Source organism: Acomys russatus, chromosome 21, assembly GCF_903995435.1.
Source record: "Acomys russatus chromosome 21, mAcoRus1.1, whole genome shotgun sequence".
Taxonomy (NCBI): domain Eukaryota; kingdom Metazoa; phylum Chordata; class Mammalia; order Rodentia; family Muridae; genus Acomys; species Acomys russatus.
This window is the reverse complement of record NC_067157.1, coordinates 16,104,201-16,119,919: the sequence shown is the minus strand read 5'-3', so window position 1 is coordinate 16,119,919 and position 15,719 is coordinate 16,104,201. Positions and strand designations below refer to the sequence as shown.

The 15,719-nt window shown below is 46.3% G+C and overlaps 1 protein-coding gene across 1 annotated transcript in view; it reads right to left on the bottom strand.

The window, feature by feature from the left end:
- The window catches only part of Dse (dermatan sulfate epimerase), a 53,554-nt gene extending 38,325 nt beyond the window's left edge, over positions 1-15,229 (bottom strand). The window contains exon 1 of the mRNA XM_051164028.1: positions 15,089-15,229. The gene's annotated coding sequence lies outside the window, so the exon portion shown is untranslated. The remainder of the gene's footprint in view (positions 1-15,088) is intronic.
- Positions 15,230-15,719: the final 490 nt, after the last annotated feature.

The following is a 15,719-nucleotide window of genomic DNA, read 5'->3' as shown; positions in this document are numbered from 1 at the left end:
AGAGAGAGAGAGAGAGAGAGAGAGAGAGAGAGAGAAAGAGAGAGAGAGACTTGCTTTTTTAGAGATGTCACATTTAATTGAAACGCATTTTCTACCATCTGTCCATGAGAACATACATTAACTAAAACTAAATTCATCCTCCACTCAAAACAAACTCACTTACCATGCTTTCTCACTCTGGTTATTCGAAACCAGCTTCTTCTACACCCAGTTTTACATTCAACATTGTTCCACTTTGTAAAAAAAAAAAAAAAAAAAAAAAAAAAGAGGTTCCTGATGCCAATTCTATTCCAGGACTAATCAACTTCCAGACTGGACTCCCATCCTTTGGGCCCTTTCCTGAATCCAGGCAATGGCACCCACACACATGCACACACCCACATATATATGTGCAGGGCAGGTTTCCCTTCTTCTAAGCTAGAATGCCCAAAACTGTATGAATGAGTCATAACCTCATCTATGACAGATTTTCATGGGAAATGTTGTGAAACACATCTAACCTCTCTTACGTTCACTCACTTATGAATTTTGCTACATATGCAAATGATGTCTGCCTCTCTTCTGGGATCTGCCAGTTTATCCCCTAACAACAACAACAACAATATGGCCTATCAGACTGTTCAGGAAAGGGTTAAGTCCCCCCGGGGACCCTAACTGCTCAAAGCTCACACTATCTGGAAGGAAGCCAGACTCCAGCCCTATGAACAGCCCATGGGAGGTAGCTCTGGGATCCCGGATTACTCTCCCTGATATATCAAGGTTTGGTTTTTGTAGAAGTTTAGTGCTCAAGTGATACTAGTTTGATCAGATAGCTGTGCTGCAAGGGTGTGTGGGGTGAGGGATGGAGTCCGAGGAGCTGGGATCAGCATACAGGTGTTGCAGACACAGATGACAGGATTCCAGTTAGAACCCGCCCTTCCCCAGCCGGCAACACTGCACAGGGTCCTACAGCGGAGAGGGCACCTGGAAGCCTGTCCTGGGCTTTTCTGGGAATTTGCTCTGTACGCCTTTCCCCTCTGCTCAATTGCCTCTACCTACTAGTTATGTTGAACAAAACTATGGTTATAATAAATTTCACTGTCCAGCAAATGAGCCACTGAGCCAAATGGTGCTGTAGGGACCTCCAAATGCTTGCCGTGTTCTTCCTTCGTCCCTTTGGTAGAATTATTTACATTAGGATTGAGTATCTTGCCCCAATACTTTGCCATTAGAAACTCTTTAAAGCTTATTTATTTATTTATTAGGAGACCAGATGTGATAGCAGGTCAGCGGATAACCTGAGAGTCAGTTCTCTCCTTCTGGCAGGTGGGTGGGTCCCAGATTGTCAGGCTTGGAGGCAAGTACCTTTATCCCTTAAGCCATATCAAGCAATCCTTCCCCTACCCCCAGTCCTCAAATAGTTGTCAATAATAAATTTGCTTCGGGGGCTGGAGAGATGGTTCAGAGGTTAAGAGCATTGGCTACTCGTCCAGAGGTCCTGAGTTCAATTCCCAGCAACCACTTGGTAGCTGATAACCATCTATAATGAGATCTGGTGCCCTGTTCTGGCGGGCAGGCACATATGCAGGCAGAACACTGTATATTTAATAAATAAATAAATATTTTTTAAAAATAAAAAAATAAAATTGCCTCTTCTGCTGCATTTTCATATTATTAAATATTTTTACATACACTGAGTCTTCATTTTTAATTTTGTCTCCCAGATTAAAATTCTTTTTTTTTTTAATGTTAACCCTTTTAAAACTTTTATATGTGCTGCCAAAGCAAGATTACATCCCAATTGTTATCCCCTCACTTGTATCTTCCTTTTCCACCCTCCCTCCCTCCCTCCTCTGCCCTATATCCCTCCCCTAAACCTCTGGCTGAAGGGGCCCTCCCTCCCTACCATATGACCACAATCTATTAGGTCTCATCCAGCTAGCCTGCTTCCCCTTGTGGGCCCTTACCCACAAGGCCTCCCCGCCAAGGGGAAGTGATCAAATTGGGGGTACCAGAGTTCATATCAGCGGCAGTCTGCACAACTGTGGAGAATGAGCTGTCCATTGGTTATATCTGAACAGGGGGTCTAGGTTCACTGCATGCATTGTCCTTGGTGCAACAGTTTGTGCAGTCCCCCTGGGTCCAGATCCACCAGCCTTGATGGTCTCCTTGTGAGGCTCCTGAACCCTCTGGGTCCTTCCATCAGATTATAGCTCTTTAAATCTCAAAGTCCCCGAGCACTTTGCAAACACTCTCCTGTGAATCATAACCAAACTCCGAATTCCACAGACTCCGTTTGTGAAACAATATCCATATAATTAACCCAAAGACACAGCACTACTTTCCCAGGCATGCCCCCACCTCACTCATCCCCACCCGCTATTCCAACCAATTCTTCAGGGAACCAATTCTGTAGGGAACCAATTCTGCAAGGAAGTCAGGCCAAACTCCCCTTTAGTTCAGTTCACACCTTCCCTTTTGTAACTACACTGACAGCAAATTCTGTTGGCTCTTTCAGGTCCACCCACTTTCACCACTGCTGTAACAGCCTGACCCATGCTTCATGGCACCGGCTTTAAAAAGGCTTAATTCTTCCCTCCTGCCATTGTTCTCAACACAGTCACCTGAAGCCTTCCCAGGGCTTCTTCACGTGTTATTAGATTATCATGGGGTGGGGTGGGGGGGCAGGGGGCCTGTACCTCAGAGTCACTTAGCATTTAGGAAACACTCAGCAACAATTTACCAAGTGGATACATTTAATTGGTGTGTCAAGAAGTAAGCCTTTAAATACTCCAAGATAACTATTTATATAACTCAACAGCTACTTAAATAGAACTCTAGAGAAAGAAGCAATAAAAATCTTTGACTATCAAAACAAACCATTTGGGAGTAAAACGTACCACAATGCTGGGACTTCCAGGGTTACTTGGGGTGATCACCCAAGTTTCCTAAAGCCATACAGTGTCTTCCCAGTGGTCCCAGCGAGTCCACCCCAGGCTGCCTTGTGGCTGGCTTTACCCTTATGTCTCCTTACACTATCAACAGTGAGCCTGCTGTGCCCATGACCACAGTTCACTTCCGTAGTGTTCCCTGTTTCCCTGCATCCTACAGGGGGTTCTCATGAGTCTCCTCGGGTCTTTTTAAAAGCCACAAAAACACCTGGCCCATTGCAGAGGTTTAATACAGCCCATTGCCTTCTAATGGGCTCTCCGTTGAATGATTTTTGGTATTAATTGCTTTTATTTACATTAGTCTATCTTGAAATTTAAAGTCAGGCCCCTTTCACTCTATCTCCAGTGATAATTTCCATCATTTACTGGTTTGTTAGAGAGGTGTTATTACTGTTACTATTCTCAAGGTTTAGATTCAGGAAGGGCTAGCTAGAGAATCCATCCTCACTACCGTTAAATTGTGCTAAGAACGTTATTGTGATATTTACAGCTACCTTACTATCAGGAAACAAGTTTTGAGGCAACAAAGGAATGTAGAAGAAAGGTGGATGAGTGACCTGGATGTCTCCGTGTCCCTCAGACACGGTCCAGCTCGGTGCCCTGTCTGTAAGGCAGTGACTGGCATGCCCCTGCCACAGCACCATGATAATATGAGCAAGGTGCCCAGCAGGAAATTACCAAAAAGTTATGGCTAGAAGAAGGAGGAATTAGAAGGGGGGATCAAAAGAAGAAGGAGAGAGCAGAGAGGGAAGAGGAGAAGAAGTCCAACTCAGAGCGGGAAAGAGCCAAATGGTGAATACATATGTCTGTGGGTGTGTACAAGGTCAGCCACTGTGGCCTTGGTGTCTGTAACCCCATCATAATGAGGCAACTCTCCTCTGTGATGTCATTAGCATCCTATTCTGACAAAGTCGGCACCATTGTTTGTTCCTCCTAGTCTATTCTCCTCTGTAAACTCGGCTATCCAAACTTCCACGCCCTCCTATAGATCCCCACCTCTACTCACAGCTCGCTTCTCCAGCTACTTCTTTTGACCAAACCTGATGAAATCCTCTCTGTGATGAAGGAGACTCTCTTCTTCAGACTCTCCTCGTGTTTTGTCTCGAATGTGCAACGGTTGGATAAACCACCTCTTTTCAGTGGGGAGAGGAAGTGGGAAAGGCAATCAAATGGACACAGCTCTAGGAAGGAAGTAACTGACTCTTTTGGTGACACCCATACCCTGTCCTGCTCTCAAGTCAAAGGCCAATGTCACATTCTCTCAGTCCACAAGCAAGCTGGAACCAGCCAGTTTGATCCGGGGGGGACACTTTGGTTCTCTAAGTGATGCTAGAAGGGCCCCTTCTACTTTCATCATTTGAAATTGCCATTTGTCTGCATAGTCTCCTTAGTCTTCATAAGAACTTTTTTGTTTGAAGGATATTTCCAGCTTCTTCAGTGGTTTAAGGAACCTCAATCCTAAACCATAAGCTGGAAGGCAGGAATCTCTCTCTGTCTCTGTCTCTCTCTCCCCATCTCTCTCCCTCTCTCCTTCCCTCTCTTCCCTCTCTCTCCCTTTCTCTCTTCTCCTCTCCTCTCCTCTTTCCTCTCTCCCTTCCCCCCCTTTCTGTTTTTCTGTGTAGCTATGGATGTCCTGGTACTCACTTTGGAGACCAAGTTGGCTTTAAACTCACAGAGATCTGCCTGCTTCTCTCGTGAGTGCTGGGATTACAGGGGTGCACCACTGCGCACCCAGCAGCAACTTCTCTTACTGCACAGCTGCAAACTGACCTACTCATTCATCTCCTAAGTAGCCTTACCACTGACTCTTCCTATTTTGCCCCTTCCCAGAAGCATTCAGCTCTCCCTCTGTCACCTATAAAGTGGATAGTGACATGTCAGAGTATCCAGTTCAGGTGTAATGTCTACAAATGTATCTTACTATCTGTGCTGATTAGTTTTATGTCAAATTGACACATGCTAGAGTCGTTCTTAGAAAGGGAACCTCGATTTAAAAAAATTTTTTTTCCACCAGGTTGACCTGTAGGGCAAAGCCTGTAAGTCTATTTTTTTGACCGATAATTGATGGAAGAGGGCCTAGTTCACTGTGGGCAATGGGTTTGTGGTCCTGGATGCTGTAAGAAAGCAGGCTGAGCAAGCCGTGAGGAACAAATCAGTAAGTAAGCTTCACACTTCCATGGCCTCTGCATCAGCTTCTGCCTCCAGATTGTGTGGCCTTGAGTTCCTGCTCTGACTTCCCTGGGTGACTGACTACAAGCTGCAAGAGGAAATAAACCTTCTTCCTCCCTGGGTTGCTTTGGTCATGGCGTTTCATCACAGTAATAGAAACCCTAACTAAGAACTCTATCCTCAACTAAACCTCAAACAGAAGGAAGTCTCAGAGCATGTCACACTGAAGAGAAGACAGGCACAAGATGCTTCCAGGAAATGCATGCCTATACCCCCAAGGCCCTCTCTGGCATGGTTGTCTATGTCTATGTGGAAAATGGTGCAGGTCCAGGCCAAGCAGGAGACAGACACTGACTGGCACTCTGCAGGGATGAGGAAGAAAGGACAGACTGAGGAAGTGGTATCTGGGCTGGGCCTTACAAGGGGTTAAGCAAGACTGCACACAGATTTAACTGTCTCTGGTAAACGCTTATGGGTAATTATATGCATATTGAGTATTTTTACATCTGTAATTACCTCTCCTCCTCACATTGTCCTCTGTGGCTCCCAAAGGAATGTGAGGCAGGTCTCACTTACTCAGGGACAAGCTGCTGGGATGCAGGGGGCTTTAGGTCTGTGTGGCAGGGCTAAGAAAATGGCCCAAAGGTCCTGCTGCACAAATTTGAGGACCTGAGTCTGTGTCACATTAAAAGCCAGGCATGGAGCATATGGTTACATTGCCAGTGCTCCTGCAGCAAGATGGCCGTGGGAGACAAGAGAACCCCAGGCTTAAAAAGTAGTAAAGAGCCAAGAAGAGGCTTCAAACAAAGTGTAAGGGAAGGACCCACACCTGAAGCTGCACTCCGAACTCTCTATGCACACTATGGAGCACACGTGGGGACACACACACACACACACACACACACACACACACACACACACACACACACACACACAGCATATGTACGGGAAACATTGAAAAGCATATGAGCGGACGGGGAAACAGAGAATGACAAACCAGGAGATAACAAGTTGTAACTCGGCCGTTCCATTTCCGCTCCCTCCTTTTCCTGCCCCTTTGCTCCTTCTCCTATCTGCTTGCAGCACTGTCCTACCCCCCCCCCCCCCCCTTTATTGCACAAAACCCTTCCGGGCCCAGTTCCTTATCCCTTCACAGATGTTATCCGTCTGCCTTGTCATCTCCTCAAGTCTCCTCCTTCCTGTCATCCTGGTGTTCAGCTCAGTGTTCAGATGGCCTCATTAAGCTTCAGAGTCATTATCTGCCAAGCAGACTTTAAATTCCTCAAGGCCAAAATCCACAGTGTATCCAGTTTGCATGCCTGCTCTGTTCCCGCCACCCAGACATCCCCTCAAACACAAAAAAAGTTCCTGGCCAATCCCTGCTTGAGGATTAAGGCCTTCTGATGAATGTTCTTATCCCACAAGTCTCACAGTCTTTCATCCGATTCCTCCAAGTTCAAAAGTGCATTGGACAAATTAGACATCAAAGTGTTCTTTCCCAAATAACACAGACCCATTGCTTCTAAAACGTGCAGTCACTGAACCAACAGTGAGTAGCTTCACCGATTGGCTGGGGGTGGGTGGGTCGGGGGAGGGAGGGAGGGAGAGAGGGATGTAGGCACACTGAGAAGGATCTACTTTATAACCTCCTTCCAGAGCTGCTGGCCCAGCTGCACTACAGCCACGGAGCTTATCACTCTAGGGGCGAGTCAGTCACGTAAATATACACTCCCACACAAGCTTTCCCCAACAAATAGATCCTGGAAGAAATCCAATGACCTCAAACTTCAAAGATGAAACTTACCATGTTAAAGCTTAATTGTTCTTTTCTATCTCCCATCCAGCTACTTTTCATTGAAATCTATAGACTAATTCTGTGCAAATGACATTAAGCCCACAAACTTCCATGATGAAAAGCCTCCAGACCAAAACCTAGCGCATAAATCACAGTGTGCCCCCCCCCCCCCATAACAATAATTTCCTTGGATGGGAGAGGCAGATCTTGACATTTCAAATGAGTGTATTAAAAAGGAATAACTGGACAGTTAAATAAAGTCAACAGGTCAGTCCTTAGTGGTTCTGGAGTCTCCTGGGAAGGGGCTTTAAGTTCTGGAAGACATGACATAAACAGAGAAAGGCAAAAAGAGTAAAGCTAGAGAGACCCAAAGAAGGCACTCTGAACTGACAGCTGGAGGGCTTCCATGATTCCAGGAACTGACCCTCCTGGAAAAGGGAAACTGGCGAGCGCAGGCTCTGCCGCTCAGCGGAAGTACTCAGGGCAAGTGCTGACCTGCTTTAGCCCTTGCTGTCCCCCAAACTGGGTTCATCTCAGCTGACTACATAGTTCCCACTTTTTGTAGGAAAAAAAAGAAACATGCACAAAAATTGCTGATTTCCACATAATTACATCTTCATTAGAAATGCCACCCGGAAGCCATGGAATCAATGTTTTTTTAAATTATCTTTTAAAATATGAAGCGAAGTTCACAATGTTTCTAAAAACTAGTATTATTGGGGTTTTGTTTGTTTGCTTTTAATCATAAACACTACTCTAAGAACCTTTCAATGGTGTCTTGAGAGGGGGTTAAGAGCACTGGCTGCTTTTCCAGAGGCCCTAGGTTAGATTCCTAGTACCACAAGTCAGTTCACAACCATTGTAACTTTAGTTCTGGGGGATCGAACACCCTCTTCTGGCCTTAAAAGAGCCCTTCTTTCTTTCTTTCTTCTTCTTCTTCTTCTTTTTTTTCTTTTTTCTTTTTTTGGTTTTTAAAGACAGGGTTTCTCTGTGTATCCTTGGCTGTCCTGGACTCACTATGTAGACCAGGCTAGCCTCGAAGTCACAATGATCAGCCTGCCTCTGCCTTCCAAGTGCTGGGATACAGGTGTGCACTACCACGCCCAGCTTAAAAGAGCCTTTCTACAGGAACTTTCCAGAGGCTCATTCTGACAGTAGCAAGCTCCCTAAAGTGACCAGGAGAATGGTGAAGGTCCCACATACCCATGAGACCACTGAGATGACTTCTCTCCCTGCTGCCAATGAGTCTACCAGAGACAGTATAAATAAGCCTAGCATGGTGGCGTGTGCACTCTGGAACTGGGGCACGAGGGTCAGAAGTTCAAGGCCCTTCTCTGCTACACAGCAAGTTCCAGGCCAGTTTGGGGTTTCTCTGTGTAACCTTGGCTATCCTCAACTAGCTTTGTAGACCAGGCTGACCTCGAACTCACAGCGATCCACCTGCCTCTGCCTCCAGAGTGCTGGGATTAGAGGCGTGCACCACCATGCCTGGCTTAGAGATCCTATCTGTTAATACACAACACTCATCAAAGACAAGACAAAATGAAAACTCCCACATAGAAATGGAGCAGAGAAAAGTAGAAGCCATAAATGAAAGGTCAACGGAACAGTAGGGCTTGGTGCTAAGACTTTTAAAAACAACTGAAAGAAAAAAAAAGAATGCAAGAAATGTGAGAAAGCTCTGGTATAATACGATAATAATGGGCGAGTTGGACAATTTAACTGTGGCGGTAAATCATGCAATGTGTCTACCAAGTCAATATTTGTTAATAAAACATTACCTAAGTTCTTTTAAATATGAAAAATGGCCTCTTTGAGGAAGAAAATAAAGCATAGTGTATAGTGTCTGCCTGAATGAAGGCTCTAGAAACCTCATAAAATCAGGGTTAATTTAACCAGCCTATTACTACTAGGCTGTAGTAAAAAATGCTAAGGGAAAAAAAATGTAGTGGCAACTTTCATTTGAAATAGTAAAAGTGACCCTTTTTATTACATTCATATAAAATAAATCATTTTTATTTTCAATAACTTTCAAGTTCAAATGAGCAGATGTCCCTAGTCCCAGAGACCGCACCTCATATCTTTTCAGGATATAAATGTTCCCAGAGAATTCAAAGGTCTCAAGAAATCATCCAAAAGGATAAAAACATCAGGAAAGCCTTGCTATGGTCAGCAGAAACCCCTGTGGACAGCCTTGTGTCCGTTTCCCTTTCTCTTTCCTAGGGGAAGATGAAAAATAGCTACTCAGTTTCCCTTTTCAGACTTTCCTTCCTGCTTGGTCCGTCCCATCCCTTGAGAGAAATACAGCAGATGATTCCAAGGGCCAGCTGGCCCCTGCTGGATTGTCCCTGGGGCTGGAGAAAGGAGGCTACTTTACACCCCATGGAATGATGTCACTAAACTGCTAAAAGAAAGGTTCTTCCAAGAATTTGTGGAATTCTAGAAATCCGCTGCTAAACAGATATGTTCAAACAATAAAACCGCCAGCGCCTCAAGAACAGTTTAGAGTCAGCACTGTGCTGAGGGCCCCTGGTTCCACTCCGGGTCTGTGTGTTGGCGTGAACCTTGGCACTGAATACGTTGACCTACCTCAGTGACTTAAGTTCTTGGGTTCCTTGTCACTGGCAACCTCTGGATATAAGTAGCTTCGGGAACACAGTACCCCCCCTTTCCAAGCCCGAGTCTCGAAGAGAACTCTGTAGACTATTTCTGCTCAGTTATTCTGCAAGGGAACAACCTCTACTGTATTAAAGGCAGATTATCTGAACACTGCTGGGTTTTCCACAAGATTTATACAGCCGGCACTAACACAAGAGCTGTCAGCAACCCCCCCACGCCCCCCACCTGCCCAGGACCATCACCTGCTACTTCATCAAGGAAACTGTATAGACATACAAGAGGTGAGCATATCTCCTTCGCAAAGTCCTCTTAGGATTTACGAACTGCTGGTTCAACTCTCCTACGAAGTATCTTCCTCCATGTGTGCTACAGTCCATTGCACATCTACTACTTAGTAGCGTCTGTGTTAAATACTTACTGTTCTTGCATGAAGGGGAGGGGTGGGGGGAGGGGGATGTAAGCAGCTGATTTGATTAACAAATACAACTTTACAACCTTAGGACATGTGAGTATGATGTGACTATCTTAGCAGAAAGAGTCAAATGATAGTTGCTTAAATTGTCTGGGGCCTAATCAATGCATTGTTTGTTTGTTTGTTTGTTTTGTTTTGTTATAAGTCTTTTTTATCTGTGTCTAGTTTTGACTTTTGGGAAGCGGTCTTGCTATGTACTAACCCTGGCAGACTTCGCGCTCACTCTACGCCCAGGCCTGGAACTCAAGGCAATCCTCCTGCATCAGCATCACCACCATGCCACAAGTCTTCAATTTTTGCTAAAAGAGTGTGAATGCCAGTTAAGTAAAATACTAGATATTTTAATATGACCAGCTGGTATATTCCACAATAGTTGAAGAGGACAGTCATTTATTAATTCTACAAATAAGCCCCCAAAAAGTTTTGTTTTGGCCTGCAGACATATACATTCAGTGACAAACTCCTGTCTCGGACAAAGTTGATAGACGCAAATAGCCCACGGCTGATATGTGGGGTGTGTAATTAAAGCTAATGAGGTGGCCGGTTGAGAGAACTCAGTCAGTAAAACATCCACACAAGCCTAAGAACCTGTGTTCAGATTTCCCAGCACCCATCTAAACAGTATATTTGTCATGTTTTTATAGCAATGTTTTTCGTCGCCTGATAACGACTCACCCAACTAGTATTCTCAAACACAGAACCATGCTTATTTTCAGAACGTGTACATATTCCATGTTCTGCTCTTTTATCATTTCTACCAAGATCGTGTTTCCAAATGATTCTAAGAGAACTGAAACACATAGAAGGAAACCCCGGGATGATCTTAACACACATTAAGATTCAGTGTTGTTATTCTTGAGTTAAGAACTGAACAGACGACTCCACTCAAGAAATAAACAGATGGCCCCACCATCTTTTCTTCCCTTTCCAAACTGACCCTAACAGTCTCTGAGAAGTTGTGTGGAAAAGAACCTGGAGTCACTTCTGATAGCTCATCAAGGCTGCTTAGAGAGCTGAGCAAGCAGCCAAGGGCTCCGCAGGCATCCACAGAGGCCTTGCACTGAGGTCCTTCCCAAGCAGAGATGGGGTCGGGGTGGAAGGGGAAGGCTTGAGGACAAAATGGGATCCATAAACAGTTGCAGAAACCTGAGAACTGCGCGAGCATTCAGGGAGCTGACACTTCACGGGCAGCAACTACAAAATATGATAAAGCAGATCTATAGGAGACATGCCTTTAAGGATTTGGAGTTACAGAGGACAACGCAGCAGTATGCATGCAATTTATGTTTGCGTCGTTCAATTTATGGTAGGTACAGGTTGCCTATAAGATGAAAGATTGAGTCTCTTGCCTTCAGCATTTCCACTGTACTAAAATGAAGACAAGGCATGCATAGAGCTTCTCGCTCCAGCTCCACTAGGCTAAAGTGTGAATTAGGGTACTCTGAGCAAATGCAAGAGTGCTGGGCCATTTGAACACATCCAGTACGCAGGGAGCTGCCTGATCTGTCAGGACTGTCTGTCAACAGACTAAATGCTTATTAGTTGGCAGGTGACAGTTGAGTAAAAGCAATGCCGGAATTGTCTGATATTCCCTGGTTTTTCTTCCATTTCTGAAATAGTTCCCAATCAGCTAATCAAATCACCCTTCCACATAATACTGAACTTTGGAGACCACAAAGTGCAGCCTGTGTGCTACACTTATTTATCGTACACATAGAAATACCTTCTCTGAAAAACAAGTCTGATTTTTTAAAAAGAGAGTTTCCACACGGAATGGGACAGTGGAGAAAGACTTTGGAAACATCCATTTCCAGTTCTTGCTACCAGCAAGCAGCTGCATACAGTGTCTCGGGAGCCTGGGATTCTACCCTCTGCTTCCCACTCTGACACTAATTCATCACGTGGACTTGATGGGAATATAATGTCCCCTGCGATTACCCTGGGTTTAGACACTGGCTTCATTCCCATGTCCACCCCGGCTGCAGGTATACAGATTTGGGTTGTGAACTCCAAACATCTGCTAGTAGTTTAGTGCCCTCCAGAGTCCTTTGAGTCTACAAATCACAAGAAGAAGAGATAATGCAATTCCAATATGAGAAAATCTCAGGGCAGGACATACAGCAATGGGAACAGCCCTGCCCTGTGGCAGACATTTTTTCCCCCAATAGAGTTGTCTCCTCAGGTACCTTTCCCTGCCTTCAGAAGGGCAAGCAGCCAGCCCCTCTCAGGAATGGAAACAAACATCCGCTGCACCATCACAGGCTCTGGTCTCCCCCAAAGGCCTGCCACAAACACAACCCACGTAGGATAATGGAAGGATTAGGAATGTTAAAACACCATAGTTAGGACTGGGACATCCTAATGGCTGAAAAAAAATTTTTTTTTAATTAGGCTGCAATCACTTTTGCTGATTTGACTGTTTTGAAAACAAAGATTCGCAATGCATTTACCCAAGTTATCCCCCTCCTTTTTTCTCCACTTGTTAAAATCATAATATTGAGAATTAATGTTTCTCTCATGCAACACTGAGGAGCCAAGGCAAGAAGAAATAAACAGCGAAATATTCTATCACAAATAATATAAAGAAAAAATTTAAAAGATCTTTGTTTTCATTCCAGAACGGATTTTTCATAGGTCTCAAAACTATCTCTGAGACTGAAATAGTTTTCTATAATGAGACAATAAGAAACCCGTGTGAAGCTACGAACTTCCTGTCAGGATGACCTGCGGGTCCCTCCAGACCAGTGCTGCAACCTTCCGCACCAGACACACGACTTCTCTCACTGAAACGTGCCGCACTGGCTTACGTGTGAACTACTGCTTAAGACTAAAGAAGACACAGGTATCGCTTACTACAACGCAAACCCAGCTGACTTCTTATGTGTTTTCTTTCTCTCTCTCTCTCTCTCTCTCTCTCTCTCAGGCTCCAACCTCAGAGTAAGAACTGTGAAACAATGTCCAGGCCACAGGACCAGGAGCAGAACCTAAAAACCTCACATGCTAAGGCCTACTATATCCTGCTGCCAAGTCCCCTCCTCATCAAGGTACCTAAAAAAGACCAAAAACAACAACAAAAAGTCCTTTACTAGGTGACTTCACTGTCTTTTTGGTCTGAATATTACAATTGCTCTATAGGCCAGCATTTTCCCTTAATTATTGAAACTGATATCATACGCTAGTCAAAGAGTAAAATGACTCTCCTGACACTTAACTTCTCCATGTTGCTTAGTCCTATATTTTCCCTTTCTCCAGCCAGAGGCACTCTAAGAAAGCTGGGGCTGTCTCTCATGTGCCCAGGCCTGATCCCCCACTAATAGGCACAAGGCTAAGCCCACAAGGAGGGGCCACTAGGGTTGTTCACATATTAAGTCCAACTTTTTCTCCCTTTCCTAAAATAGATTTTACTACAGTTAAAAAAAAAAAAAAAAAAAAGAGGGGGGGCGGGGCATCTGTACAGGGACCTTAAAGGAAAACAGTAACACGTGAGCAAATACTTGGGTGGTGCTGTTTTTTTTTTTTTTTTTTTTTTTCATCCACGTTACATTTTGTAGTTCTCTCTAATAGTACAGTGTGAAATCTTCTACAAAATACCTATCCCAAAATTTTCAACTCATAGGGGGTGGAGAGATGGCTCAGTGGTCAGGGACTGGTATTGCTCTTGTACAGGACCAGAGTTCAGTTCCCAGCATCCACATTAGGAAGCTCACATCAGCCTGTAGCTCCCACTCCAGCAGCAGGCCTGATGTCCTCTTCTGACCTCTGCAGGCACCCGTACTCTCAGGCACACACTCCCAGATAGACACATGGTTTATTTATTTGTTTATTTTTTGGTTTTTGAGACGGAGTCTCTCTTGATGTCCTGGCTGTTCTGGACTCACTTTGCAGACTCGGATGGCTTTGAACTCCAAGAGATCTGCTGCCTCTGCCTTCCAAGTGCTGGGATTACAGGCGTCTGCCACCATGCCCAACCTAAATAAATCTTTTTTAAACTTCATGAATGCAGGACTGTAGAGGTGGCTCAGAGAGCATTGGCTTCTCTTCCAGAGGTCCTGAGTTCATTTCCCAGCACCCACATGTCGGCTTACAACTGTCTGTAACTCCAGTTTCAGAGAATCTGACACCCTCTCACAGACATACAGGCAGGCAAAACATCAATACAAATAAAATATATAATATTTTAAAACTTCATGAATGTCATCATTTATTAAGAAAATGTAAAAACTGAAGAATACAGAAAGTATTAAAAGTGAAAATTCTGTAACGTGAAAGATAATGAAAATATTTCTAGAAGAGGGGGTTTTCCTTCCTTAATATATCGTTGTTTAAGCAGCAATAAACACCAAATGTTTTCAAGAATCTACTAGAAAGTTGCTAGACTCCAACGTGTCAATTCCTGACCTAAAGAATTCCAGGTGAATGAGGCTGGCCTCTTGCATTGGAAGCGAGGGATTGGGTTTCACTGTGAATGCCAGCTGGCCTAAGTGGAGGCTGCTCCCTCAAAGGAGAGATGAGAAAGTTCTCAGTTCACAAAGTTAGCTAAGATCCAGCCACGACAGATTCTGAGCTCATGTGGCATCGCTTACAGCGCTCCCCAGCCCCAGCCCGCGTCAAGCCCGCCCTTCGCTCGGCCCCCGTTCGGCCCAGGCGGCCTGGGGCTGAGGTTGCCCAGTCACCCTGGAGTGTTGGAGTGCAGGGGCGCTGGAATCCTGAGGCTGGGGGTGGGGGGTGGCTCGGGACCGGCTTTCTGGGGATTTGCAGTCCCGAGGTCCGACAGGCAAAACCAGCAAGGGTGCACACGATATTTGGTGTACCAAAGGAAGAGAACGAGAGGCTGTGCCATCCAAACTTGCGGGGCAACGGGGAGACCGGGGTGCCTGTCTAGTCCCCGCCACTCGCTCCTGATCTCTGAGCTGCTGTCGCACGGGGCTCTGAGCTGGGCACCCGAGTGGGAAACTGGGGGGCGAGCCTAGCCGGCCAGGCGTGCTCGGTCCACAAGGAATCGACGCGCAATGGGGGACGTGGCTCTAGCAGCCTGGCTGGGGACCCATCCCGTGGAGACTCGCGCCTGGCCCAGAGCGGCGCCCAGCCCCGCCCGGTTCTCACCGCTCCGTCCTCCCGGGCGTCCTCTCTCAGCGTCTCTGCGGGGCTCCGGGGCTCCGGACCCCTGGAGTCTAGCCCTCAGCGTGCGCGCCGCGCCATCCGAGCCCAGGGCGCCGCGCCCGGGATGCGCCGCTGCAGCCTCCGGCGGCCGTGCGGACGGGGCGGATACCGTCGGCGGAGGGCGGGCCGCGGCAGGGCTCGGCCTGGGGCGGAGGAAGCCGCAACGTCAGCAGAGCCCGGGAGGCGAGGATGGGGAGGGGGAGAACGGGACCCCTGCTCGGCCCAATCCCGACCTCCGCCTGCGCACTCCTCCGCTGCCCCTGTACTGGACTCCGCACCCGGTTCGCCCTTCCCGCCGCCTCGGCCGGGACCCCACGCACACTGCCCAGTCCCGCCGCTTTGGCTTCTACTGCTCTGGTTTCTCGTGACCCGTGAGCTTCAGGTTCTACTCTGGAATCACACCCAAAGGAAAGATAACTTCTGGAGGCCTTGGGGGGAGGGGCCGAGGTGTCTGCAAAGCGCTGGAAGAGGAAAGCTGAGAATTTAAAGAATCCCACTATCGACGCTAGGGCCCAATCCACTCTCCAGGCTCCAAAATAGTTACACTCCCGTCGCCTCTCTCCCCCCCTACCCC